Genomic DNA, 26,334 nt, shown 5'->3' with positions numbered 1-26,334 from the left:
CCGCCCCCCAGCGTGGCACCGCCCCCCCAGCGTGGCACCGCCCCCCCCAGCGTGGCACCGCCCCCCGGCGAGGCACCGCCCCCCGGCGTGGCACCGCCCCCCGGCGTGGCACCTCCCCCCGGCGTATCACCGCCCCCTCTAGCGTGGCACCGCCCCCCAATCGTGGCACCGCCCCCCTCCAGCGTGGCACCACCCCCCTCCAGCGTGGCACCGCCCCCACCAGCGTGTCACCGCCCCCCAGCCTGGACCCCACCCCCCAGCATGGCACCGCCCTCAACAACATGGCGCCAGATGCTTTAAAATGCCTCAGTGCAGGGTTGTGGCTGGTAGAGGTTGGAGCTCTTCTGCTGTGTCCGAGGTCAGTGCCAGTCTCTGCTGCTTTGGGGGGTTTCTCTATAGCAGCCGCTGGAGCTGCGCGGGGGCTTGGGGGAGTGGCCACCGGCGGGGCAGCGCGGGGCTTTTGGGGGGGGGGGGGGGGGGGGGGGCGTGTCCGGGCTTGGCAGGTGGGGCTCTGCGGGAGTGGTGGCTGCTGCCTCAACCGTACCCAGAGGCCCCGTGGGAGCTCAATGCTGCCACCCGGTGTGTAATGGCCGGCAGTGCAGCCGTGCCGCGGCGTGTGCCGCCCCGGGGGAGCTCAATGCTGCCACCCTGTGTGTAATGGCCGGCAGTGCAGCCATGCCGCGGCGTGTGCCGCACCGGGGGAGCTAATTTCTGCAGCCTAACTGCGCTGAATGCTCGAAAATTCTTAGGGGGAGAGCGGAGAGCTTGACTCGAGCGTCGCTATGGATCCGGCGCCTGCGCCCTAGCCCGGCTCTGCTCGCGCCAGGGTGGCAGCGTCCCGGTCGTCGCTATGGATACGGCGCCTGCGCCCTAGCCCGGCTCTGCTCGCGCCAGGGGGGGCAGCGTCCCGGTCGTCGCTATGGATACGGCGCCTGCGCCCTAGCCCGGCTCTGCTGGCGCCAGGGGGGCAGCGTCCCGGTGGTCGCTATGGACACGGCGCCTGCGCTGCAGCGGGTCCGGTCCCGGTGTCGCTGCCGGCCCGGGACTCCCAGGTGTGTTCCTTCCGGCGTCTGAAGGTGGTCTGGGGCCATCGGCAGGGCTTTTGGGGGTGACGGAGGAGGTCTGGGGACACCTATAAGGGTCTGGGGATATGTAAAGTTCTGGTGGGGCCATCTGAAAGGGTCAAGGGTCGTGGAGAGGCAGCTGGGCACCTCCGACGGACCCTTTGGGAGGTCTCTGCAGGCTGCCGTGGGAGCTGGGGGTGTCTCGGGGTGGGTTTGGGTTTGTGCTGCAAACAGCGTTGATAATGACTTAGAGAAAGACACACAAGAGACTCAGTAAGTCTCTTGTATCGTGCTTCTATTCTGGCGCCTGACACAGGTAGGATCATTTCAAAAGAGCTGTGTGTCTTCAGAGAGGTTTGGGCAAACTTTTATACAAAAAGTTATCTGTCTATAATGACAGAGGTCCAGATGCTGCCTATCTATACAAAGCTTATCTATCTAAAAGAGCAGAAGTACACATATCATGCAGGTGTCCTTTATCTTATACAAAAGAGCATCTTGTCCAAGACTGACAGAAGTGAATCACTGACAAATCCTGTTATTCCTTCTCTATCCAAAGGCTGTCTGCCAGCCCCTCTCCCCCTCCCTGCGTCCCAGCATTTCAGCTAACAAGCGGAAAATTCTTATCAACTCTGTGGTTCTGTTAATGAGACTTTTCTGTTCATCAATTCCCCCCTTTCTCACAGCCAACAGTATATTCCTGTACTATATTTTCTTAAGGCAAACTTTGGACCCAGGCTTTCTGAGCTATCTTTCCCATGCTGACACTTGTGGAAGTTACTCTCAGATGTAGTCACCCAGTCTGATGCCCCCCAAGTCCAATTCATTGAGGCTTCCCCAAATAAAGGGGTCCTCATTTGGCCTCGAGGAAGTTCAGTGCATATCCAACAGTTAGAGAGATTAGTTTGCAAAGCCAATTCTTGCCTAACGTGTAAGTACATATTGCCTTCCCATCCCTCAATTTCCTTGCTGTGCTGCAAAGATTTTGAGAGGAATTTCTAGGTATTAACTACAGCCAGGGCAATCCTTCAAGTGCCCTAGGAATGCAGTGAAAACCTTTTGGGAATTGTTCCTGCTCTGGTACTCCTCAAGCTATGAGGAGCTCTTCAGGGCAGCTCCAAGGTTAGGTTTGGATTCTCCTGGAGTCGCACACAGAACGAGTCTCACGATTCCAGTGGTCTAATTTCATAGCTGCATTTTCTTCTCTCTGCCTAGGTGACAGGACGACCTCACTAATGAAGAGAGATAGCCTGAGCTCTGCAGGAACCTTGAACCCAAGCAGCCAGTGCCTTCTGTGAGTACAAGCTGTCCTTGCTCAACGTGGAAGTAGTTGAGAGCTGAAGCCAGACCATACCTTAATTCCCTCAGCTTCCTCTTCTGCAGATTAAACAGTCCCAGTTCCTTCAGCCACTCCTCCTAAGGCTTGTTATCCAGACCCCTCACCAGCTTTGTGGCCCTTCTCTGGACTCACTCTCTCACAAGGGGTGTCCTGGGGAACACCACTTGTGCCCGGCCGTCCACCGGCTGGGTTTAACTCTGTTCCCCACCGCTCTTGGGGCCCAGCCATCCATCCTGTTCTGCTGTCCAGCAGTCCCTTTGAAAAACAATCCATCTGAAAAAAGAAGTAGCAGAGAAGGAAAGCTGAAGCTGCAAAGACTGCAGTCCCCTCAGTTCTGGTTTCATAGTTTCATAGTTTCATTCAGGGTTGGAAGGGACCACAAGGATCATCTAGTTCCAACCCCCCTGCCATGGGCAGGGACACCCCACACTAGATCAGGCTGGACAGAGCCTCATCCAGCCTGCTCTTAAACACCCCCAGGGATGGGGCCTCGACCACCTCCCTAGACAACACATTCCAGGGTTTCACCACTCTCATGGTGAAGAACCTCCTCCTCACATCTAGCCTGAATCTCCCCACCTCCATCTTCATTCCATTCCCCCTAGTCCTATCACTACCTGATATCCTGAGAAGTCCTTCCCCAGCCTTCCTATAGGCCCCTTTCAGATACTGGAAGGCGACAATGAGGTCACCTCGGAGCCTTCTCTTCTGCAGACTGAACAGCCCCAACTCCTTCAGTCTGTCCTCATAGGAGAGGTACTCCAGCCCTCTGATCATCCTTGTGGCCCTTCTCTGGACACGTTCCAGCACCTCCACATCCCTCTTGTCATAGGGGCTCCAGAACTGGACACAGTACTCCAGGTGGGGTCTCACCAGGGCTGAGCAGAGGGGGAGGATCACCTCCCTCGACCTGCTAGCCACACTTCTCCTGATGCAGCCCAGGATCTGATTGGCCTTGCGGGCTGCAAGTGCACACTGAGAGCTCATGTTGAGCTTTTTGTCCACCAGCACCCCCAAGTCTCTCTCCTCAGGGCTACTTTCCAGCCAGTCACTGCCCAGCCTGGATTTGTGCCTGGGATTGCCTCGACCCAGATGCAGGACCCTGCACTTGCTCTTATTGAACTTCATGAGGTTGGCTTGTGCCCACCTCTCCAGCCTGTCAAGGTCCCTCTGGATGGCCTCCCTTCCCTCCAGCGTGTCTGCTGCACCACACAGCTTGGTGTCATCAGCAAACTTGCTGAGGGTGCACTCAATGCCACTGTCCATGTCACCCACAAAGATGTTGAACAAGACAGGTCCCAGGACTGATCCCTGAGGGACTCCACTTGTCCCTGGCCTCCACTGGGACATGGAGCCATTGACAGCCACTCTTTGGCTGCGGCCATCAAGCCAGTTCCTTATCCATCTAGTGGTCACCCCTCACACCCATGTGTCACCAGCCTGGAGACCAGGATGTGGTGCGGGACAGTGTCGAAGGCTTTGCTCAGGTCCAGGTAAACGACATCAGTTGCTCGCCCCTCATCTATTAATTTTGTCACCTGCTCATAGAAGGCCACCAGGTTGGTCAGGCAGGATTTGCCCTTGGCAAAGCCATGCTGACTGTTCCCAATCACCTCTTCACTATTCTTTTGAGCGAGTAGTGACTCCAGGAGGATCTGTTCCATGATCTTTCCAGGCACAGAGGTGAGACTGACTGGCCTGGAGTTCCCTGGTTCCTCCTTCTTGCCCTTTTTGAAGATGGGGGCAATGTTTCCCCTTTTCCAGTCTGTGGGGACTGCCCCAGCTTGCCATGACTTTTGAAATATAATAGAGAGGGGTTTAGCAACCTCCTCTGCCAGTTCTCTCAGCACCCGTGGGTGTATCCCGTCGGGTCCCATGGACTTGAACACTTTCAGGTTCTTCAGATGATCACGAACCTGATCTGCACTTACAATGGGCAGTTCTTCCTCCCTGTCCCTGGCTTTGACTTCCATAACATCAGGAGTGTGGCTAGAGGCCCTTGCAGTGAAGACTGAGGTAAAGAAGTTATTAAGTACCTCAGCCTTTTCCTCATCACATGTGACCATGTCACCAGTTTCCTTTCTGAGGGGGCCCACACCTTCCCTAGTCTTCTTCTTCCCATTAATATACCTGTAAAAGTTCTTAGTATTCCCTTTAATCTCCCTGGCTAGATTCAACTCAAACTCTGCTTTGGCTTTCCTAACCAGGACTCTTGCTGCTCGGGCAGCTTCCTTATATTCCCCCTGTTCTACCTGTCCTTCCCTCCACTTCCTGTAGAGTTTCCTTTTAAGCAATAGTGTGTCCAGTAGCTCCTTGCCCATCCAGGCAGGCCTCCTAGCATTCTTACCTGCTTTTCTCTTTGTTGGTACACAGAGCTCCTGGACACAGAGGAGGTGGTCCTTGAATACTGACCAGCTGTCCTGGGTCCCTCTTCCCTCCAGGGCTTTGTCCCACGACACTTTGGCTAGCAGATCCCTGAAGCCATCAAAATCTGCACGCCTAAAGTCTAGGGTCGTGAGCTTGGAACACTTCCTCCTGACTGCCCTGAGGATGTTAAATTCAACTGCTTGTAGCCAGGTGGGGGTTGGTCTCTTCTCCCAGGCAAGCAGCACCAGAGCAAGAGGACACAGTCTCAAGCTGTGCCAGGGGAGGTTTAGGCTGAATGTTAGGAAGTGGTTTACAGCTTGGCCAAAGACTCTTCTGATCCCTGTCTTCTGGTCGTGACCAGCAGCGTGCACGGGTGGCCAAGAAGGCCACTGGCAACCTGGCCAATATCAGGAACAGTGTGGCCAGCAGGAGCAGGGAGGTCATTCTGCCCCTGCACTTGGCACTGGTTAGGGCACACCTTGAGTCCCGTGTCCAGTTCTGGGCCCCTCCGTTTAAGCAAGACGTTGAGTTGCTGGAAGGAGTCTGGAGAAGGGCAACAAAGCTGGGGAGGGGTTTGGAGCACAGGCCTGTGAGGAGACGCTGAGGGAGCTGGGGTTGCTTAGCCTGGAGAAGAGGAGGCTCAGGGGAGACCTTCTTGCTCTCTGCAACTCCCTGAAGGGAGGTTGTAGCCAGGTGGGGGTTGGTCTCTTCTTCCAGGCAAGCAGCACCAGAACAAGAGGACACAGTCTCAAGCTGTGGCAGGGGAGGTTTAGGCTAGAGGTTAGGAAGAGGTTCTGCACAGAGAGAGTGATTGCCCATTGGAGTGGGCTGCCCAGGGAGGTGGTGGAGTCACCATCTTTGGAGGTGTTCAGGAGGAGACTGGATAGGGTGCTTGGTTGCATGGTTTAGTTGATTAGGTGGTGTTGGATGATAGGTTGGACACGATGATCTTGAAGGTCTCTTCCAACCTGGTCCATTCCAATCAACTAAACCACGGCACTGAGTGCCTCATCCAGTCTCTTTGTAAACACTTCCAGTGATGGTGACTCCACCACCTCCCTGGGCAGCACATTCCAAAGGCCAATCTCTCTTTCATCCTGCTCTATTCTAGTCTATGAAGATCTTCTTCCTAACATCCAGGTTTAATTGGTGAGAGCAACAGACTTGGTTGCTGCCACCCGCTGCTAAGGGGTCTGAGTGGCCCCCAAATGGGGTTTGGAGGCAGGTAAAGGTTTCTTTTGGCATGTGAAGGGGTTTTGTGGGCATCTAGAAGGGGTGTGGAGCCCCCTGAAAGGGTCTGGGATAGTGTCAGGGGGTTCTGGGCTGGTCCACCAGCGGGTCTGGGGACATTAGAAGCGTCTGGGGGTACCTAAAACGGAGCTGGGCGTATCAGATGGGGGGTTTGGGTGCCTCCAAAGGGGTTTTGTGGGCATCTAAGTTGGGGAATCTGTGGGGGTCCTGAAGGAGTTGGGGGGTTCTCAGTGAGGTTTTGGAGTCTCTATGGAGTGCCTGCAGTCTCCTGGAGTGCCTGTGCTTGAAACCCCCCCCAGAGGCCGTGCAGAGTGGTGCTCACAGTAGCTCTGCAAGTCTGCCATGGGCTCAGGAGGCTGTGGAGCGGTTAAACCTTTTCTTTTGCTCAAGCACAATCTTTCTGAATTCTTGGATTTTTTTTTTTCCCAGGGTGATGTGAAACTGTCTGATTTTGGGCTAAGCACAGCTGTTCAGAAGTCTCAGAGACCTGAGCTCTACAGGAACTTCGCACACAAACCCCCAAGTGCTTTCTGTGAGTACAAGCTGTCCTTGTCCAGCATGGAGGTAGTTGAGAGCTGAAGCCAGACCACGCCATAATTCCCTCAGCTTCCTCTTCTGAAAAAAGAAGTAGCAGAGAAGGAAAGCTGAAGCTGCAAAGACTGCAGTCCCCTCAGTTCTGGTGGTACCCTCTGTGAGATCCTAAGCCACCTGAACTGAGCCGGTCAGGCAGCCAAGCTAGTGCAGCAGTGTCTTCTGGAGAGTTGATAGGAGCCAGTTCTGTGGGGTTTTTGCTGCTCTATTCTAGTCTATGAAGATCTTCTTCCTAACATCCAGGTTTAATTGGTGAGAGCAACAGACTTGGTTGCTGCCACCCGCTGCTAAGGGGTCTGAGTGGCCCCCAAATGGGGTTTGGAGGCAGGTAAAGGTTTCTTTTGGCATGTGAAGGGGTTTTGTGGGCATCTAGAAGAGGTGTGGAGCCCCCTGAAAGGGTCTGGGATAGTGTCAGGGGGTTCTGGGCTGGTCTACCAGCGGGTCTGGGGACATTAGAAGCGTCTGGGGGTACCTAAAACAGATCTGGGCGTATCAGATGGGGGGTTTGGGTGCATCCAAAGGGGTTTTGTGGGCATCTAAGTTGGGGAGTCTGGGGGGGTCCTGAAGGAGCTGGGGGGTTCTCCTCAAGCTATGAGCAGACACACAGACAGTTGTTAACGGACTTTCTTTGATCATTCCAGGACTGGTGTGCTGGGACTGGCAGGATCTTCCTGAGCTGTCCACGTACAGTTTCTGTCGACACTCTTCAGCTCGTACATCCGGTTTGCTGACAGAGGGTGTGGGGTTTGTGGGGCCCGGCAGCGAGACTTTTCCAAAGAGGAGCTCTTCAGGGCAGCTCCAAGGTTAGGTTTGGATTCTCCTGGAGTCGCACACAGAACGAGTCTCACGATTCCAGTGGTCTCATTTCATAGCTGCATTTTCTTCTCTCTGCCTAGGTGACAGGACGACCTCACTAATGAAGAGAGATAGCCTGAGCTCTGCAGGAACCTTGAACCCAAGCAGCCAGTGCCTTCTGTGAGTACAAGCTGTCCTTGTTCAACGTGGAACTAGTTGAGAGCTGAAGCCAGACCACGCCATAATTCCCTTAGCTTCCTCTTCTGCAGATTAAACAGTCCCAGTTCCTTCAGCCACTCCTCATAAGGCTTGTTATCCAGACCCCTCACCAGCTTTGTGGCCCTTCTCTGGACTCACTCTCTCACAAGGGGTGTCCTGGGGAACACCACTTGTGCCCGGCCGGCCACCGGATGGGTTTAACTCTGTTCCCCACCGCTCTTGGGGCCCAGCCATCCATCCTGTTCTGCTGTCCAGCAGTCCCTTTGAAAAACAATCCATCTGAAAAAAGAAGTAGCAGAGAAGGAAAGTTGAAGCTGCAAGGATTGCAGTCCCCTCAGTTCTGGTTGTAGCCGGGTGGGGGTTGGTCTCTTCTCCCAGGCAAGCAGCACCAGAACAAGAGGACACAGTCTCAAGCTGTGCCAGGGGAGGTTTAGGCTGAATGTTAGGAAGTGGTTTACAGCTTGGCCAAAGACTCTTCTGATCCCTGTCTTCTGGTCGTGACCAGCAGCGTGCACGGGTGGCCAAGAAGGCCACTGGCAACCTGGCCAATATCAGGAACAGTGTGGCCAGCAGGAGCAGGGAGGTCATTCTGCCCCTGCACTTGGCACTGGTTAGGGCACACCTTGAGTCCCGTGTCCAGTTCTGGGCCCCTCCGTTTAAGCAAGACGTTGAGTTGCTGGAAGGAGTCCGGAGAAGGGCAACAAAGCTGGGGAGGGGTTTGGAGCACAGGCCTGTGAGGAGACGCTGAGGGAGCTGGGGTTGCTTAGCCTGGAGAAGAGGAGGCTCAGGGGAGACCTTCTTGCTCTCTGCAACTCCCTGAAGGGAGGTTGTAGCCAGGTGGGGGTTGGTCTCTTCTTCCAGGCAAGCAGCACCAGAACAAGAGGACACAGTCTCAAGCTGTGGCAGGGGAGGTTTAGGCTAGAGGTTAGGAAGAGGTTCTGCACAGAGAGAGTGATTGCCCGTTGGAGTGGGCTGCCCAGGGAGGTGGTGGAGTCACCATCTTTGGAGGTGTTCAGGAGGAGACTGGATAGGGTGCTTGGTTGCATGGTTTAGTTGATTAGGTGGTGTTGGATGATAGGTTGGACACGATGATCTTGAAGGTCTCTTCCAACCTGGTCCGGTCCATTCCATTCCATCCCATTCCAATCAACTAAACCATGGCACTGAGTGCCTCATCCAGTCTCTTTGTAAACACTTCCAGTGATGGTGACTCCACCACCTCCCTGGGCAGCACATTCCAAAGGCCAATCTCTCTTTCAACCTGCTCTATTCTATTCTATGAAGACCTTCTTCCTAACATCCAGGTTTAATTGGTGAGAGCAACAGACTTGGTTGCTGCCACCCGCTGCTAAGGGGTCTGAGTGGCCCCCAAATGGGGTTTGGAGGCAGGCAAAGGTTTCTTTTGGCATGTGAAGGGGTTTTGTGGGCATCTAGAAGAGGTGTGGAGCCCCCTGAAAGGGTCTGGGATAGTGTCAGGGGGTTCTGGGCTGGTCTACCAGCGGGTCTGGGGACATTAGAAGCGTCTGGGGGTACCTAAAACAGATCTGGGCGTATCAGATGGGGGGTTTGGGTGCATCCAAAGGGGTTTTGTGGGCATCTAAGTTGGGGAGTCTGGGGGGGTCCTGAAGGAGCTGGGGGGTTCTCCTCAAGCTATGAGCAGACACACAGACAGTTGTTAACGGACTTTCTTTGATCATTCCAGGACTGGTGTGCTGGGACTGGCAGGATCTTCCTGAGCTGTCCACGTACAGTTTCTGTCGACACTCTTCAGCTCGTACATCCGGTTTGCTGACAGAGGGTGTGGGGTTTGTGGGGCCCGGCAGCGAGACTTTTCCAAAGAGGAGCTCTTCAGGGCAGCTCCAAGGTTAGGTTTGGATTCTCCTGGAGTCGCACACAGAACGAGTCTCACGATTCCAGTGGTCTCATTTCATAGCTGCATTTTCTTCTCTCTGCCTAGGTGACAGGACGACCTCACTAATGAAGAGAGATAGCCTGAGCTCTGCAGGAACCTTGAACCCAAGCAGCCAGTGCCTTCTGTGAGTACAAGCTGTCCTTGCTCAACGTGGAAGTAGTTGAGAGCTGAAGCCAGACCATACCTTAATTCCCTCAGCTTCCTCTTCTGCAGATTAAACAGTCCCAGTTCCTTCAGCCACTCCTCATAAGACTTGTTATCCAGACCCCTCACCAGCTTTGTGGCCCTTCTCTGGACTCACTCTCTCACAAGGGGTGTCCTGGGGAACACCACTCGTGCCCGGCCGGCCACCGGCTGGGTTTAACTCTGTTCCCCACCGCTCTTGGGGCCCAGCCATCCATCCTGTTCTGCTGTCCAGCAGTCCCTTTGAAAAACAATCCATCTGAAAAAAGAAGTAGCAGAGAAGGAAAGCTGAAGCTGCAAGGATTGCAGTCCCCTCAGTTCTGGTTGTAGCCAGGTGGGGGTTGGTCTCTTCTCCCAGGCAAGCAGCACCAGAACAAGAGGACACAGTCTCAAGCTGTGCCAGGGGAGGTTTAGGCTGGATGTTAGGAAGAAGGTCTTCATAGAATAGAATAGAGCAGGTTGAAAGAGAGATTGGCCTTTGGAATGTGCTGCTCAGGGAGGTGGTGCCCAGGGAGTCACCATCACTGGAAGTGTTTAGAAAGAGACTGGATGAGGCACTCAGTGCCGTGGTTTAGTTGATTAGATGGTGTTGGAATGGAATGGAATGGAATAGAATAGAATAGACCAGACCGAGTTGGAAGAGACCTTCAAGATCATCGTGTCCAACCTATCATCCAACACCACCTAATCAACTAAACCAAGCAACCAGGCACCCTATCCAGTCTCCTCCTGAACACCTCCAAAGATGGTGACTCCACCACCACCCTGGGCAGCCCATTCCAATGGGCCATCACTCTCGCCGTGCAGAACCTCTTCCTAACCTCTAGCCTAAACCTCCCCTGGTGCAGCCTGAGACTGTGTCCTCTTGCTGGGCCTGGTGATGATCAAAGTTCTTTTCCAAGCTGCTTACTCCTGTTTGGTTTTATTCTCCTGCATGAATTGTCAGTTCAAAGCACTCAAGAGAAATGGTGTGATGGCTGTGCTGCCAAGCATCAGACTGGGGACCGAAAGACAACCTCCTGTGGATCGATGTACCGGGATATTCCAGGAACCTCTGTGCTGCCACAGACCTGGACTTAAACTCGTTCCAGATGCCGCGGTGTGTTCCACATGACAATCGCACTCGGCACGTGAAGAGTGGCCAAGAGACTTCCCTTGTTTCCTTTGTGGAAGGCTTTTGTGTGTCCCCCGGCCCCGGGGGCCGTGTTCCTCTCGGGCAGGCTGCGGACGAGGCTGCCCTCGGCAGCAGGCGTGCCGCAAGCGGAGCGGCGAAGCTGTGTTCCTGGCAGTTCTCTCTCCGCCTGGATCAGGATGAAGGTGCCGGCCGACAAGGACTTGCACTGACACAGGGTCAGAGAGCTGAGAGCACCAAAGGGTTTAATTGGTGAGAGCAACAGACTTGGTTGCTGCCACCCGCTGCTAAGTGGCCCCCACATGGGGTTTGGAGGCAGGTAAAGGTTTCTTTTGGCGTGTGAAGGGGTTTTGTGGGCATCTAGAAGGGGTGTGGAGCCCCCTGAAAGGGTCTGGGATAGTGTCAGGGGGTTCTGGGCTGGTCCACCAGCGGGTCTGGGGACATTGGAAGCATCTGGGGGTACCTAAAGTGGAGCTGGGTGTTTCAGATGGGGGGTTTGGGTGCAACCAAAGGGGTTTTGTGGGCATCTAAGTTGGAGAATCTGTGGGGGTCCTGAAGGAGTTGGGGGGTTCTCAGTGAGGTTTTGGAGTCTCTATGGAGTCCCTGTTGTATCTTGGGTCTGCTGTGGGATTGGTAGTGACTGGGTGCTCCGGTTTTGGTGGCTCCAGGGCAGCAGGTACCCACAGGGCTGTGCCTTGCTTTATGTTCCCCAGCTGTGGGCCAAGCAGGAGCCCCAGGGGAAGGGAATTTCAGCATGTGGCGGGTGATAGTGGAGGCGACTTCCTGACAAAATGGCTTTGGGGGTTTGGTTAGGTCTTGTTTTTATGGTTGACTCACTCTTGCTTTCTTTCCTTTTTTTTCAGGGAGCTTAACTGCTTTGCCTGAGGACCAGTTGCAGATTTGTATTCGGCCTCAGCCACAAGCCCTGACACGGAGCGGGGTGCTTTGGTGTCAGAATGTGGAGCTGTTGGAAACCCAATTGCTCACTGAAAAAAAGAAAAGGAATAATTTGTCATAAAAAAATCCCCACAGTTCCTGTAAGCTTTCGAGTTCCTACTTAATAATATAAAGCAGTTTGTGGTTTGGTTGGTTTGGTTTTTTTCTTGTTGTGCTGCAAAGATTTTGATAGGAATTTCTAGGTATTAACTACAGCCAGAGCAAGCCTCTACTTGCCCTGGGAACGCAGTGAAAACCTTTTGGGAATTGGTTCTGCTCTGTTACTCCTCAAGCTATGAGCAGACACACAGGCAGTTGTTAACAGAGTTTCTTTGTGCATTCCAGGTCTGGTGTGTTCAGACCGGCAGGATCTTCCTGGGCCATCCGATTACGGTTTCCGTTGACACTTTTCAGCCCTTACATCCGGTTTGCCGACCGAGGACGTTGGTTTGTGGGCCCTGGCAGCGACAGTTTTCCAAAGAGGAGCTCTAAGGCCAGCTGCAAGGTTAGGTTTGGATTCTCCTGGGGTGCCTGTGCTTGAAAGCCCCCCAGAGGCCGTGCAGAGTGGTGCTCGCAGTAGCTCTGTGCAAGTCTGCCATGGGCTCAGGAGGCCAGTATCTAGAGAGAGGGAAGGACAGAGACACTTCTAAGACAGTTTTAAAGAAATAATTATGAGAAGAGGCAAATTAATTCTGGGGACTCATGTGATATATCTGTTCAAGAGAAAAAAAAATGAAGGAGGTTTCTGACCATAACCAGGCTGACAAAGCACAGTAATGTGGTTTCCTGTGGGATTCAACTCCTCCTGCATTGCACAGGACACTTCAACAGCTGTCCCGACAAGCTCTAAGTAATGAACTTAATCCACCCTGTGCGAGCAATGGGGCAAAAGATTACAAAATCCATGTATGCAGTTGAGATGTGTTACGTTGGGACGCCCAGGATACAGCTCATCAAGCTCTCCTAGTGTTTAGACGCAAGATGGAAGAAGGAAGGGGGAAGACAGAGCAGAAGGTCTATTTAAATATGAAACTCCTAGGCTGAAAGAAAAGAAAAACATTTTAAAGAGCACTCAGTGAGACTCTGTCACCAGCATAGCTAATCACAGAATCACTGAGTGTTAGGGGTTGGAAGGGACCCCAAAATAGCATCCGGTCCAACCCCTGTGCCAGTGCAGGATCACCTGGGGCAGGTTTTGAATGTCTCCAGAGACTCCACTAACTCTCTGGGCAGCCTGCTCCAGGGCTCTGGCACACACAGTGAAAAGGTTTTCCCTTCTGTTCCTGTGGAACTTCCTCCTTTTATTCGTCGGACACAGCGAAGCCGCTGGGTCGTGTTGCTGCGGCAAGGTGACCCACCCTGTAGTTCAGGGCCTGGGTCTGTGCCTTCATGGCAGCCTGTTCCCTTGGCACCCTGTCAGCTTAACAGCCCTGTACTCGGGGTCTGTGTGACGAGTTGTGGAGCCCTCCATTCCCCCTTCTGTCCCCAGCAGCAGCCCAAGGTCCCTGTAAGCAGGGCTGGGGAGGCTGCTTTAGGCAGCTAACAGGAACCAACCTTGCCTGGCCCTTAGGGGGCTGAGGTCAGTCCCTGGGCTCCTGAAGAGGTGGTGTTGCGCTGCTGCCAGGAGGGCCGGCCCGTAGGTGGGGCACGGGCCAGAGCCTGTGGCTCTCTGTGGGGCTTTTTGGGAGTGCTGCTGAGGCCTCACTCTGTCCTGTTGGCATCCTTTGTCAGGGTAGCCAGATCCTAGGCCTGATGTCTATCGTTAGCTCAATCGCAGAATTTCCTCGTCTGCTGTTCCTGTCCGTAAATTTTTGCCAGTGCTTCTGTAATAAAAAGGTTTTTATTTCTCCTGTAACTTGCAAGCTGGTGACCTCCTTAGGAGCACCACTGTGTTGTTCACAAAGTTCTTTGCTGTTGCAAAGCTGGGAGAAGTGTGAGGTTCAGCTGATGAAGTTTCTCTCTTTTAGAAGTGTCTGCTCAGCCGTCCTCTTCCTGGATCTCGGAGCTTTGTCTCTCCCTGTTTGCGGTGCCCCGACAAGGACTTGTGCCGACACATCCTCGGGAAGCTGAAACCACCAAAGGGTTTAATGGGTTTGAGACAAAATTCACCCAACTCATTCTGCGGTGGTGTATGGGAAAGAGTCGGTAGGGGAAGCCGCAGGACAGCCTGCAGCAAAGCTCAGGACTTGTTCCCTCGCCTCTTCCTTCTGCGCGTGTCCTCGTCGGCCACCTGTAAGCGAGACGCTTCGCCAGCTGGCTTGTTTGAATTCAGTAAAGTTATGGCATGGAAGTTATCTGGTAGGAGTCGTTGTTAAACAGATGTAGTTGAAGCTTTGTATCTTCCGTTCTCTCTACTAGTTATTCTAATCTTGCCCTGTTGGTTTAGCCCGTCAGTTTTCATGTTCTCTTCATCTATTAGTAGCAGAAGAAAGGGCCCCTTGATTCCAGTATTTCTTGCTGTAGTTCAGAGGTAGAGTTGGCTTTCCCTCTGACCTTTTATACTTTTACTTTGTGTTAAGTGGAACCCAAAACTGAATAGGATACTTTGTGTAAAGCTTGAGCAGCCCTTAACTTTCGAATTATTATACTGCATGCACTACTGCTTTGCAACATTCACAGGACTGTGGTGGTGTCAGACAGTTCACTTGCATTTAGCTCCTCAGGGGCCAGGCCTTCCTTTGGGCTGATAGTCTTGGCCAAAGCTGCAATGTTCAGTCCTTGCTGTGAAAGGCAGGAGGTGCTGGCTGGGCAGTTTGCTTTATTTTGTGCCTTTCTGGGGGCGAATCAAAGGGAGTGGGGGGATTGTGGGTGGGCTGGTTCTGCCACGTGGGGCAGGGGGCTGCTGCAGCAGAGGAGCAGGTGAGCGAGGGCTGGGGGCCCCCCCCCTAAAGTGCTGAAAATTCTCCGAGGGCACCACACTATCTTTAAAAGTGTAAGTACTGGGGTGAGGCGAGGCGGAGGCAAACCTCTGGTTTGCAGCTGGAGAGGGAGGGCTTGGAGTGACTGGTGCGTAAGAAAGCTTTGGAAACGACCCCTGTCTGCCCTCTCTGCTTCTAAAAGGCTTTTAGCATTGGAAAATAAAACCCACGTGGGGGCCCGGCTGCTGCCCACGCCCAGGGAGGTGCTCAGTGCTGCCACCCGGTGTGTAACGGCCGGCAGTGCAGCCGTGCCGTGGCGTGTGTCGCCCCGGGGGAGCTCAATGCTGCCACCCGGTGTGTACTGGCCGGCAGTGCAGCCGTGCCGCGGCGTGTGCCGCCCCGGGGGAGCTAATTTCTGCAGCCTAACTGCGCTGAATGCTCGAAAATTCTTAGGGGGAGAGCGGAGAGCTTGACTCGAGCGTCGCTATGGATCCGGCGCCTGCGCCCTAGCTCGGATCTGCTTCCCAGTCGCTTCCAGTTCTCTGCCAGTCCTTTGGTGGGGGGAAACTGTTGGGACCGGGAGGGCACCGGGAGGAGGCCATTACTGTGTAGTTTGGTAATACCGACGGCTGCAGCTGGTGCTGAGCTAAACAGAATGATCACAGAAGGCTTTTGCTCTGAAGCCAGAGCTGCCTGCTGGCGGAACGAACGTTTTTCTGACAGCTCTTGGAGGAACATTTCTGTACAGGTGCTCCCCAGGGCTCCTCAGCTGCTCAGAACTCAACGTGTTGTCTTGGAGGGGAATAAAACCCAATGGAAAGCTGAGAGTGAGGTGACAACGCAGGCACCGCCCCCCCGGCGTAGCACCGCCCCCCCAGCGTGGCACCGCCCCCTCAGCGTGTCACCGCCCCCCTCCAGCGTGTCACCGCCTCCCCCAGCGTGGCACCGCCCTCCCAGCGTGTCACCGCCCCTCCCAGCGTGTCACCGCCCCCCCTCCAGCGTGTCACCGCCCCCCCAGCGTGGCACCGCCCCCGCCCAGCGTGTCACCACCCCCCTCCAGCGTGTCACCGCCCCCCAGCCTGAACCCCACCCCCCAGCATGGCACCGCCCTCAACAACATGGCGCCAGATGCTGTCAGGGTTGTGGCTGGTAGAGGTTGCAGCTCTTCTGCTGTGTCCCAGGTCAGTGCCAGTCTCTGCTGCTTTGTGGGGTTTCTCTATAGCAGCCGCTGGAGGTGCGCGGGGCTTGGGGGGGTGGCCACCGGCGGGGCAGCGCGGGGCTTTTGGGGGGGAGGTGGGGGCGTGTCCGGGCTTGACCGGTGGGGCTCTGCGGGGGTGGCGGCTGCTGCCTCAACCGTACCCAGAGGCCCCGTGGGAGCTCAATGCTGCCACCCTGTGTGTAATGGCCGGCAGTGCAGCCGTGCCGCGGCGTGTGCCGCCCCGGGGGAGCTCAATGCTGCCACCCGGTGTGTAATGGCCGGCAGTGCAGCCGTACCGCGGCGTATAGCGCCCCGTGGGAGCTCAGTGCTCAACCCTGTGTGTAATGGCCGCAGTGCAGCCGTGCCGCGGCGTGTGCCGCCCCGTGGGAGCTAATTTCTGCAGCCTAACTGCGCCGAATGCTCGAAAATTCTTAAGGGAAGAGCGGAGAGCGGAGAGCTTGACTCGAGTGTCGCTATGGATCCGGCGCCTGCGCCCTAGCCCGGTTCTGCTGGCGCCACAGGGGCAGCGTCCCGGTGGTCGCTATGGATCCGGCGCCTGCGCCCTAGCCCGGCTCTGCTGGCGCCAGAGGGGCAGCGTCCCGGTGGTCGCTATGGATCCGGCGCCTGCGCCCTAGCCCGGCTCTGCTCGCGCCAGGGGGGCAGCGTCCCGGTGGTCGCTATGGAAAAAAAATCCATCTGAAAAAAGAAGTAGCAGAGAAGGAAAGCTGAAGCTGCAAAGATTGCAGTCCCCTCAGTTCTGGTTGTAGCCGGGTGGGGGTTGGTCTCTTCTCCCAGGCAAGCAGCACCAGAACAAGAGGACACAGTCTCAAGCTGTGCCAGGGGAGGTTTAGGCTGGATGTTAGGAAGAGGCTTACAGCTTGGCCAAAGACTCTTCCGATCCCTGTCTTCTGGTCGTGACCAGCAGCGTGCACGGGTGGCCAAGAAGGCCACTGGCAACCTGGCCAATGTCAGGATCAGAGTGGCCAGCAGGAGCAGGGAGGTCATTCTGCCCCTGCACTTGGCACTGGTTAGGGCACACCTTGAGTCCCGTGTCCAGTTCTGGGCCCCTCCGTTTAAGCAAGACGTTGAGTTGCTGGAAGGTGTCCGGAGAAGGGCAACAAAGCTGGGGAGGGGTTTGGAGCACAGGCCTGTGAGGAGAGGCTGAGGGAGCTGGGGTTGCTTAGCCTGGAGAAGAGGAGGCTCAGGGGAGACCTTCTTGCTTTCTACGACTCCCTGAAGGGAGGTTGTAGCCAGGTGGGGGTTGGTCTCTTCTTCCAGGCAAGCAGCACCAGAACAAGAGGACACAGTCTCAAGCTGTGCCAGGGGAGGTTTAGGCTAGAGGTTAGGAAGAGGTTCTGCACAGAGAGAGTGATTGCCCATTGGAATGGGCTGCCCAGGGAGGTGGTGGAGTCACCATCTTTGGAGGTGTTCAGGAGGAGACTGGATAGGGTGCTTGGTTGCATGGTTTAGTTGATTAGGTGGTGTTGGATGATAGGTTGGACACGATGATCTTGAAGGTCTCTTCCAACCTGGTCCATTCCATCCCATTCCAATCAACTAAACCATGGCACTGAGTGCCTCATCCAGTCTCTTTCTAAACACTCCCAGTGATGGTGACTCCACCACCTCCCTGGGCAGCACATTCCAAAGGCCAATCTCTCTTTCAACCTGCTCTATTCTATTCTATGAAGACCTTCTTCCTAACATCCTGGTTTCATTGGTGAGAGCAACAGACTTGGTTGCTGCCACCCGCTGCTAAGGGGTCTGAGTGGCCCCCAAATGGGGTTTGGAGGCAGGTAAAGGTTTCTTTTGGCGTGTGAAGGGGTTTTGTGGGCATCTAGAAGGGGTGTGGAGCCCCCTGAAAGGGTCTGGGATAGTGTCAGGGGGTTCTGGGCTGGTCTACCAGCGGGTCTGGGGACATTAGAAGCGTCTGGGGGTACCTAAAATGGAGCTGGGCGTATGAGATGGGGGGTTTGGGTGCCTCCAAAGGGGTTTTGTGGGCATCTAAGTTGGGGAATCTGGGGGGGTCCTGAAGGAGTTGGGGGGTTCTCGTCAAGCTATGAGCAGACACACAGAGAGATGTTAACGGACTTTCTTTGATCATTCCAGGACTGGTGTGCTGGGACTGGCAGGATCTTCCTGAGCTGTCCATGTACAGTTTCTGTCGACACCCTTCAGCTCGTACATCCGGTTTGCTGACAGAGGGTGTGGGGTTTGTGGGGCCCGGCAGCGAGAGCTTTCCAAAGAGGAGCTCTTCAGGGCAGCTCCAAGGTTAGGTTTGGATTCTCCTGGAGTCGCACACAGAACGACTCTCACGATTCCAGTGGTCTAATTTCATAGCTGCATTTTCATCTCTCTGCCTAGGTGACAGGACGACCTCACTAATGAAGAGAGATAGCCTGAGCTCTGCAGGAACCTTGAACCCAAGCAGCCAGTGCCTTCTGTGAGTACAAGCTGTCCTTGCTCAACGTGGAAGTAGTTGAGAGCTGAAGCCAGACCACACCATAATTCCCTCAGCTTCCTCTTCTGCAGATTAAACAGTCCCAGTTCCCTCAGCCACTCCTCATAAGACTTGTTATCCAGACCCCTCACCAGCTTTGTGGCCCTTCTCTGGACTCACTCTCTCACAAGGGGTGTCCTGGGGAACACCACTTGTGCCCGGCCGGCCACCGGCTGGGTTTAACTCTGTTCCCCACCGCTCTTGGGGCCTGGCCATCCATCCTGTTCTGCTGTCCAGCAGTCCCTTTGAAAAAAAATCCATCTGAAAAAAGAAGTAGCAGAGAAGGAAAGCTGAAGCTGCAAAGACTGCAGTCCCCTCAGTTCTTGTGGTACCCTCTGTGAGATCCTAAGCCACCTGAACTGAGCCGGTCAGGCAGCCAAGCTAGTGCAGCAGTGTCTTCTGGAGAGTTGATAGGAGCCAGTTCTGTGGGGTTTGTTGAAGTGAGTGGCCAGTCGTTCTACATGAACAATTGTCTTAGTGCTAGCAAGCAGGAGGCTCTGAAGTGTGGTACTTTGAGAGCTCCATTCATACTTGCCCTTCAGGAGGAGCCAGCTCTTTCATTGAAGGATCTTCCTGAGCTGTCCAAGTACAATTTCTGTTGACACTTTTCAGCTCTTACATCCAGGTTGCTGACAGAGGATGTTGGGTTTGTGGGCCCTGGCAGCGACAGTTTTCCAAAGAGGAGCTCTAAGGCCAGCTGCAAGGTTAGGTTTGGATTCTCCAGGGGTGCCTGTGCTTGAAAGCCCCCCAGAGGCCGTGCAGAGTGGTGCTCGCAGTAGCTCTGTGCAAGTCTGCCATGGGCTCAGGAGGCCAGTATCTAGAGAGAGGGAGAGGGAAGGACAGTGACACTTCTAAGACAGTTTTAAAGAAATAATTATGAGAAGAGGCAAATTAATTCTGGGGACTCATGTGATATATCTGTTTAAGAGAAAAAAAAATGAAGGAGGTTTCTGACCATAACCAGGCTGACAAAGCACAGTAATGTGGTTTCCTATGGGATTCAACTCCTCCTGCATTGCACAGGACACTTCAACAGCTGTCCTGACAAGCTCTAAGTAATGAACTTAATCCACCCTGTGCAAGCAATGGGGCAAAAGATTACAAAATCCATGTATGCAATTGAGATGTGTTACATTGGGACGCCCAGGATACACCTCATCAAGCTCTCCTAGTTTTTAGACGCAAGATGGAAGAAGGAAGGGGGAAGACAGAGCAGAAGGTCTATTTAAATATGAAACTCCTAGGCTGAAAGAAAAGAAAAACATTTTAAAGAGCACTCAGTGAGACTCTGTCACCAGCATAGCTAATCACAGAATCACTGAGTGTTAGGGGTTGGAAGGGACCCCAAAATAGCATCCGGTCCAACCCCTGTGCCAGTGCAGGATCACCTGGGGCAGGTTTTGAATGTCTCCAGAGACTCCACTAACTCTCTGGGCAGCCTGCTCCGGGGCTCTGGCACACACAGTGAAAAGGTTTTCCCTTCTGTTCCTGTGGAACTTCCTCCTTTTATTCGTCGGACACAGCGAAGCCGCTGGGTCGTGTTGCTGCGGCAAGGTGACCCACCCTGTAGTTCAGGGCCTGGGTCTCTGCCTTCATGGCAGCCTGTTCCCTTGGCACCCTGTCAGCTTAACAGCCCTGTACTTGGGGTCTGTGTGACGAGTTGTGGAGCCCTCCATTCCCCCTTCTGTCCCCAGCAGCAGCCCAAGGTCCCTGTAAGCAGGGCTGGGGAGGCTGCTTTAGGCAGCTAACAGGAACCAACCTTGCCTGGCCCTTAGGGGGCTGAGGTCAGTCCCTGGGCTCCTGAAGAGGTGGTGTTGCGCTGCTGCCAGGAGGGCCGGCCCGTAGGTGGGGCACGGGCCAGAGCCTGTGGCTCTCTGTGGGGCTTTTTGGGAGTGCTGCTGAGGCCTCACTCTGTCCTGTTGGCATCCTTTGTCAGGGTAGCCAGATCCTAGGCCTGATGTCTATCGTTAGCTCAATTGCAGAATTTCCTCGTCTGCTGTTCCTGTCCGTAAATTTTTGCCAGTGCTTCTGTAATAAAAAGGTTTTTATTTCTCCTGTAACTTGCAAGCTGGTGACCTCCTTAGGAGCACCACTGTGTTGTTCACAAAGTTCTTTGCTGTTGCAAAGCTGGGAGAAGTGTGAGGTTCAGCTGATGAAGTTTCTCTCTTTTAGAAGTGTCTGCTCAGCCGTCCTCTTCCTGGATCTCGGAGCTTTGTCTCTCCCTGTTTGCGGTGCCCCGACAAGGACTTGTGCCGACACATCCTCGGGAAGCTGAAACCACCAAAGGGTTTAATGGGTTTGAGACAAAATTCACCCAACTCATTCTGCGGTGGTGTACGGGAAAGAGTCGGTAGGGGAAGCCGCAGGACAGCCTGCAGCAAAGCTCAGGACTTGTTCCCTCGCCTCTTCCTTCTGCGCGTGTCCTCGTCGGCCGCCTGTAAGCGAGACGCTTCGCCAGCTGGCTTGTTTGAATTCAGTAAAGTTATGGCATGGAAGTTATCTGGTAGGAGTCGTTGCTAAACAGATGTAGTTGAAGCTTTGTATCTTCCGTTCTCTCTACTAGTTATTCTAATCTTGCCCTGTTGGTTTAGCCCGTCAGTTTTCATGTTCTCTTCATCTATTAGTAGCAGAAGAAAGGGCCCCTTGATTCCAGTATTTCTTGCTGTAGTTCAGAGGTAGAGTTGGCTTTCCCTCTGACCTTTTATACTTTTACTTTGTGTTAAGTGGAACCCAAAACTGAATAGGATACTTTGTGTAAAGCTTGAGCAGCCCTTAACTTTCGAATTATTATACTGCATGCACTACTGCTTTGCAACATTCACAGGACTGTGGTGGTGTCAGACAGTTCACTTGCATTTAGCTCCTCAGGGGCCAGGCCTTCCTTTGGGCTGATAGTCTTGGCCAAAGCTGCAATGTTCAGTCCTTGCTGTGAAAGGCAGGAGGTGCTGGCTGGGCAGTTTGCTTTATTTTGTGCCTTTCTGGGGGCGAATCAAAGGGAGTGGGGGGATTGTGGGTGGGCTGGTTCTGCCACGTGGGGCAGGGGGCTGCTGCAGCAGAGGAGCAGGTGAGCGAGGGCTGGGGGCCCCCCCCTAAAGTGCTGAAAATTCTCCGAGGGCACCACACTATCTTTAAAAGTGTAAGTACTGGGGTGAGGCGAGGCGGAGGCAAACCTCTGGTTTGCAGCTGGAGAGGGAGGGCTTGGAGTGACTGGTGCGTAAGAAAGCTTTGGAAACGACCCCTGTCTGCCCTCTCTGCTTCTAAAAGGCTTTTAGCATTGGAAAATAAAACCCACGTGGGGGCCCGGCTGCTGCCCACGCCCAGGGAGGTGCTCAGTGCTGCCACCCGGTGTGTAACGGCCGGCAGTGCAGCCGTGCCGTGGCGTGTGTCGCCCCGGGGGAGCTCAATGCTGCCACCCGGTGTGTACTGGCCGGCAGTGCAGCCGTGCCGCGGCGTGTGCCGCCCCGGGGGAGCTAATTTCTGCAGCCTAACTGCGCTGAATGCTCGAAAATTCTTAGGGGGAGAGCGGAGAGCTTGACTCGAGCATCGCTATGGATCCGGCGCCTGCGCCCTAGCCCGGATCTGCTTCCCAGTCGCTTCCAGTTCTCTGCCAGTCCTTTGGTGGGAGGAAACTGTTGGGACCGGGAGGGCACCGGGAGGAGGCCATTACTGTGTAGTTTGGTAATACCGACGGCTGCAGCTGGTGCTGAGCTAAACAGAATGATCACAGAAGGCTTTTGCTCTGAAGCCAGAGCTGCCTGCTGGCGGAACGAACGTTTTTCTGACAGCTCTTGGAGGAACATTTCTGTACAGGTGTTCCCCAGGGCTCCTCAGCTGCTCAGAACTCAACGTGTTGTCTTGGAGGGGAATAAAACCCAATGGAAAGCTGAGAGTGAGGTGACAACGCAGGCACCGCCCCCCCGGCGTGGCACCGCCCCCCCAGCGTGGCACCGCCCCCTCAGCGTGGCACCGCCCCCCTCCAGCGTGGCACCGCCTCCCCCAGCGTGTCACCGCCCCCCTCCAGCGTGTCACCGCCCCCCTCCAGCGTGTCACCGCCCCCCTCCAGCGTGTCACCGCCCCCCTCCAGCGTGTCACCGCCCCCCCCAGCGTGTCACCGCCCCTCCCAGCGTGTCACCGCCCCCCCTCCAGCGTGTCACCGCCCCCCTCCAGCGTGTCACCGCCCCCTCCCGCGTGGCACCGCCCCCCCCAGCGTGTCACCGCCCCCCCAGCGTGGCACCGCCCCCCGCCCAGCGTGTCACCACCCCCCCTCCAGCGTGTCACCGCCCCCCTCCAGCGTGTCACCGCCCCCCCTCCAGCGTGTCACCGCCCCCCTCCAGCGTGTCACCGCCCCCCTCCAGCGTGTCACCGCCCCCCTCCAGCGTGTCACCGCCCCCCTCCAGCGTGTCACCGCCCCCCCCAGCGTGTCACCGCCCCCCCCCAGCGTGTCACCGCCCCCCCCCAGCGTGGCACCGCCCCCCCCCAGCGTGTCACCGCCTCCCCCAGCGTGGCACCGCCCCCCCAGCGTGTCACCGCCCCTCCCAGCGTGTCACCGCCCCCCCCTCCAGCGTGTCACCGCCCCCCTCCAGCGTGTCACCGCCCCCTCCCGCGTGGCACCGCCCCCCCAGCGTGTCACCGCCCCCCCAGCGTGGCACCGCCCCCGCCCAGCGTGTCACCACCCCCCCTCCAGCGTGTCACCGCCCCCCAGCCTGAACCCCACCCCCCAGCATGGCACCGCCCTCAACAACATGGCGCCAGATGCTTTCAGGGTTGTGGCTGGTAGAGGTTGCAGCTCTTCTGCTGTGTCCCAGGTCAGTGCCAGTCTCTGCTGCTTTGTGGGGTTTCTCTATAGCAGCCGCTGGAGGTGCGCGGGGCTTGGGGGGGTGGCCACCGGCGGGGCAGCGCGGGGCTTTTGGGGGGGAGGTGGGGGCGTGTCCGGGCTTGACCGGTGGGGCTCTGCGGGGGTGGCGGCTGCTGCCTCAACCGTACCCAGAGGCCCCGTGGGAGCTCAATGCTGCCACCCTGTGTGTAATGGCCGGCAGTGCAGCCGTGCCGCGGCGTGTGCCGCCCCGGGGGAGCTCAATGCTGCCACCCGGTGTGTAATGGCCGGCAGTGCAGCCGTACCGCGGCGTATAGCGCCCCGTGGGAGCTCAGTGCTCAACCCTGCGTGTAATGGCCGCAGTGCAGCCGTGCCGCGGCGTGTGCCGCCCCGTGGGAGCTAATTTCTGCAGCCTAACTGCGCCGAATGCTCGAAAATTCTTAAGGGAAGAGCGGAGAGCGGAGAGCTTGACTCGAGTGTCGCTATGGATCCGGCGCCTGCGCCCTAGCCCGGCTCTGCTGGCGCCACAGGGGCAGCGTCCCGGTGGTCGCTATGGATCCGGCGCCTGCGCCCTAGCCCGGCTCTGCTGGCTCCAGAGGGGCAGCGTCCCGGTGGTCGCTATGGATCCGGCGCCTGCGCCCTAGCCCGGCTCTGCTCGCGCCAGGGGGGCAGCGTCCCGGTGGTCGCTATGGAAAAAAAATCCATCTGAAAAAAGAAGTAGCAGAGAAGGAAAGCTGAAGCTGCAAAGATTGCAGTCCCCTCAGTTCTGGTTGTAGCCGGGTGGGGGTTGGTCTCTTCTCCCAGGCAAGCAGCACCAGAACAAGAGGACACAGTCTCAAGCTGTGCCAGGGGAGGTTTAGGCTGGATGTTAGGAAGAGGCTTACAGCTTGGCCAAAGACTCTTCCGATCCCTGTCTTCTGGTCGTGACCAGCAGCGTGCACGGGTGGCCAAGAAGGCCACTGGCAACCTGGCCAATATCAGGATCAGAGTGGCCAGCAGGAGCAGGGAGGTCATTCTGCCCCTGCACTTGGCACTGGTTAGGGCACACCTTGAGTCCCGTGTCCAGTTCTGGGCCCCTCCGTTTAAGCAAGACGTTGAGTTGCTGGAAGGAGTCCGGAGAAGGGCAACAAAGCTGGGGAGGGGTTTGGAGCACAGGCCTGTGAGGAGAGGCTGAGGGAGCTGGGGTTGCTTAGCCTGGAGAAGAGGAGGCTCAGGGGAGACCTTCTTGCTTTCTACGACTCCCTGAAGGGAGGTTGTAGCCAGGTGGGGGTTGGTCTCTTCTTCCAGGCAAGCAGCACCAGAACAAGAGGACACAGTCTCAAGCTGTGCCAGGGGAGGTTTAGGCTAGAGGTTAGGAAGAGGTTCTGCACAGAGAGAGTGATTGCCCATTGGAATGAGCTGCCCAGGGAGGTGGTGGAGTCACCATCTTTGGAGGTGTTCAGGAGGAGACTGGATAGGGTGCTTGGTTGCATGGTTTAGTTGATTAGGTGGTGTTGGATGATAGCTTGGACACGATGATCTTGAAGGTCTCTTCCAACCTGGTCCATTCCATCCCATTCCAATCAACTAAACCATGGCACTGAGTGCCTCATCCAGTCTCTTTCTAAACACTCCCAGTGATGGTGACTCCACCACCTCCCTGGGCAGCACATTCCAAAGGCCAATCTCTCTTTCAACCTGCTCTATTCTATTCTATGAAGACCTTCTTCCTAACATCCTGGTTTCATTGGTGAGAGCAACAGACTTGGTTGCTGCCACCCGCTGCTAAGGGGTCTGAGTGGCCCCCAAATGGGGTTTGGAGGCAGGTAAAGGTTTCTTTTGGCGTGTGAAGGGGTTTTGTGGGCATCTAGAAGGGGTGTGGAGCCCCCTGAAAGGGTCTGGGATAGTGTCAGGGGGTTCTGGGCTGGTCTACCAGCGGGTCTGGGGACATTAGAAGCGTCTGGGGGTACCTAAAATGGAGCTGGGCGTATGAGATGGGGGGTTTGGGTGCCTCCAAAGGGGTTTTGTGGGCATCTAAGTTGGGGAATCTGGGGGGGTCCTGAAGGAGTTGGGGGGTTCTCGTCAAGCTATGAGCAGACACACAGAGAGATGTTAACGGACTTTCTTTGATCATTCCAGGTCTGGTGTGCTGGGACTGGCAGGATCTTCCTGAGCTGTCCATGTACAGTTTCTGTCGACACCCTTCAGCTCGTACATCCGGTTTGCTGACAGAGGGTGTGGGGTTTGTGGGGCCCGGCAGCGAGAGCTTTCCAAAGAGGAGCTCTTCAGGGCAGCTCCAAGGTTAGGTTTGGATTCTCCTGGAGTCGCACACAGAACGACTCTCACGATTCCAGTGGTCTAATTTCATAGCTGCATTTTCATCTCTCTGCCTAGGTGACAGGACGACCTCACTAATGAAGAGAGATAGCCTGAGCTCTGCAGGAACCTTGAACCCAAGCAGCCAGTGCCTTCTGTGAGTACAAGCTGTCCTTGCTCAACGTGGAAGTAGTTGAGAGCTGAAGCCAGACCACACCATAATTCCCTCAGCTTCCTCTTCTGCAGATTAAACAGTCCCAGTTCCCTCAGCCACTCCTCATAAGACTTGTTATCCAGACCCCTCACCAGCTTTGTGGCCCTTCTCTGGACTCACTCTCTCACAAGGGGTGTCCTGGGGAACACCACTTGTGCCCGGCCGGCCACCGGCTGGGTTTAACTCTGTTCCCCACCGCTCTTGGGGCCTGGCCATCCATCCTGTTCTGCTGTCCAGCAGTCCCTTTGAAAAAAAATCCATCTGAAAAAAGAAGTAGCAGAGAAGGAAAGCTGAAGCTGCAAAGACTGCAGTCCCCTCAGTTCTTGTGGTACCCTCTGTGAGATCCTAAGCCACCTGAACTGAGCCGGTCAGGCAGCCAAGCTAGTGCAGCAGTGTCTTCTGGAGAGTTGATAGGAGCCAGTTCTGTGGGGTTTGTTGAAGTGAGTGGCCAGTCGTTCTACATGAACAATTGTCTTAGTGCTAGCAAGCAGGAGGCTCTGAAGTGTGGTACTTTGAGAGCTCCATTCATACTTGCCCTTCAGGAGGAGCCAGCTCTTTCATTGAAGGATCTTCCTGAGCTGTCCAAGTACAATTTCTGTTGACACTTTTCAGCTCTTACATCCAGGTTGCTGACAGAGGATGTTGGGTTTGTGGGCCCTGGCAGCGA

At 55.5% G+C, this 26,334-nt stretch overlaps 4 long non-coding RNA genes across 4 annotated transcripts; all 4 read left to right on the top strand.

Moving 5' to 3' along the window:
• The first annotated feature begins 1,022 nt into the window (after positions 1-1,022).
• On the top strand, positions 1,023-6,676 carry LOC137457567 (uncharacterized). The gene is made up of 3 exons (XR_010991319.1): positions 1,023-1,052; positions 2,280-2,358; positions 6,451-6,676. It is a non-coding gene; the product is annotated as an uncharacterized lncRNA (long non-coding RNA).
• A 2,658-nt stretch (positions 6,677-9,334) lies between these two features.
• LOC137457555 (uncharacterized) lies at positions 9,335-11,171 on the top strand. Its single transcript, XR_010991315.1, has 3 exons — positions 9,335-9,490; positions 9,584-9,662; positions 10,668-11,171. It is a non-coding gene; the product is annotated as an uncharacterized lncRNA (long non-coding RNA).
• A 548-nt stretch (positions 11,172-11,719) lies between these two features.
• On the top strand, positions 11,720-14,079 carry LOC137457556 (uncharacterized). The gene is made up of 3 exons (XR_010991316.1): positions 11,720-11,890; positions 12,135-12,294; positions 13,757-14,079. It is a non-coding gene; the product is annotated as an uncharacterized lncRNA (long non-coding RNA).
• A 1,667-nt stretch (positions 14,080-15,746) lies between these two features.
• Positions 15,747-21,217, top strand: LOC137457559 (uncharacterized). Its single transcript, XR_010991317.1, has 4 exons — positions 15,747-15,828; positions 17,955-18,116; positions 18,210-18,288; positions 20,518-21,217. It is a non-coding gene; the product is annotated as an uncharacterized lncRNA (long non-coding RNA).
• The last annotated feature ends 5,117 nt before the right edge of the window (positions 21,218-26,334 follow it).

Source organism: Melanerpes formicivorus, unplaced genomic scaffold, assembly GCF_026170545.1.
Source record: "Melanerpes formicivorus ecotype bairdi unplaced genomic scaffold, bMelFor1.0.p_v2 SCAF_183, whole genome shotgun sequence".
Lineage (NCBI taxonomy): Eukaryota > Metazoa > Chordata > Aves > Piciformes > Picidae > Melanerpes > Melanerpes formicivorus.
This window is presented reverse-complemented; position numbering and strand designations above follow the sequence as displayed.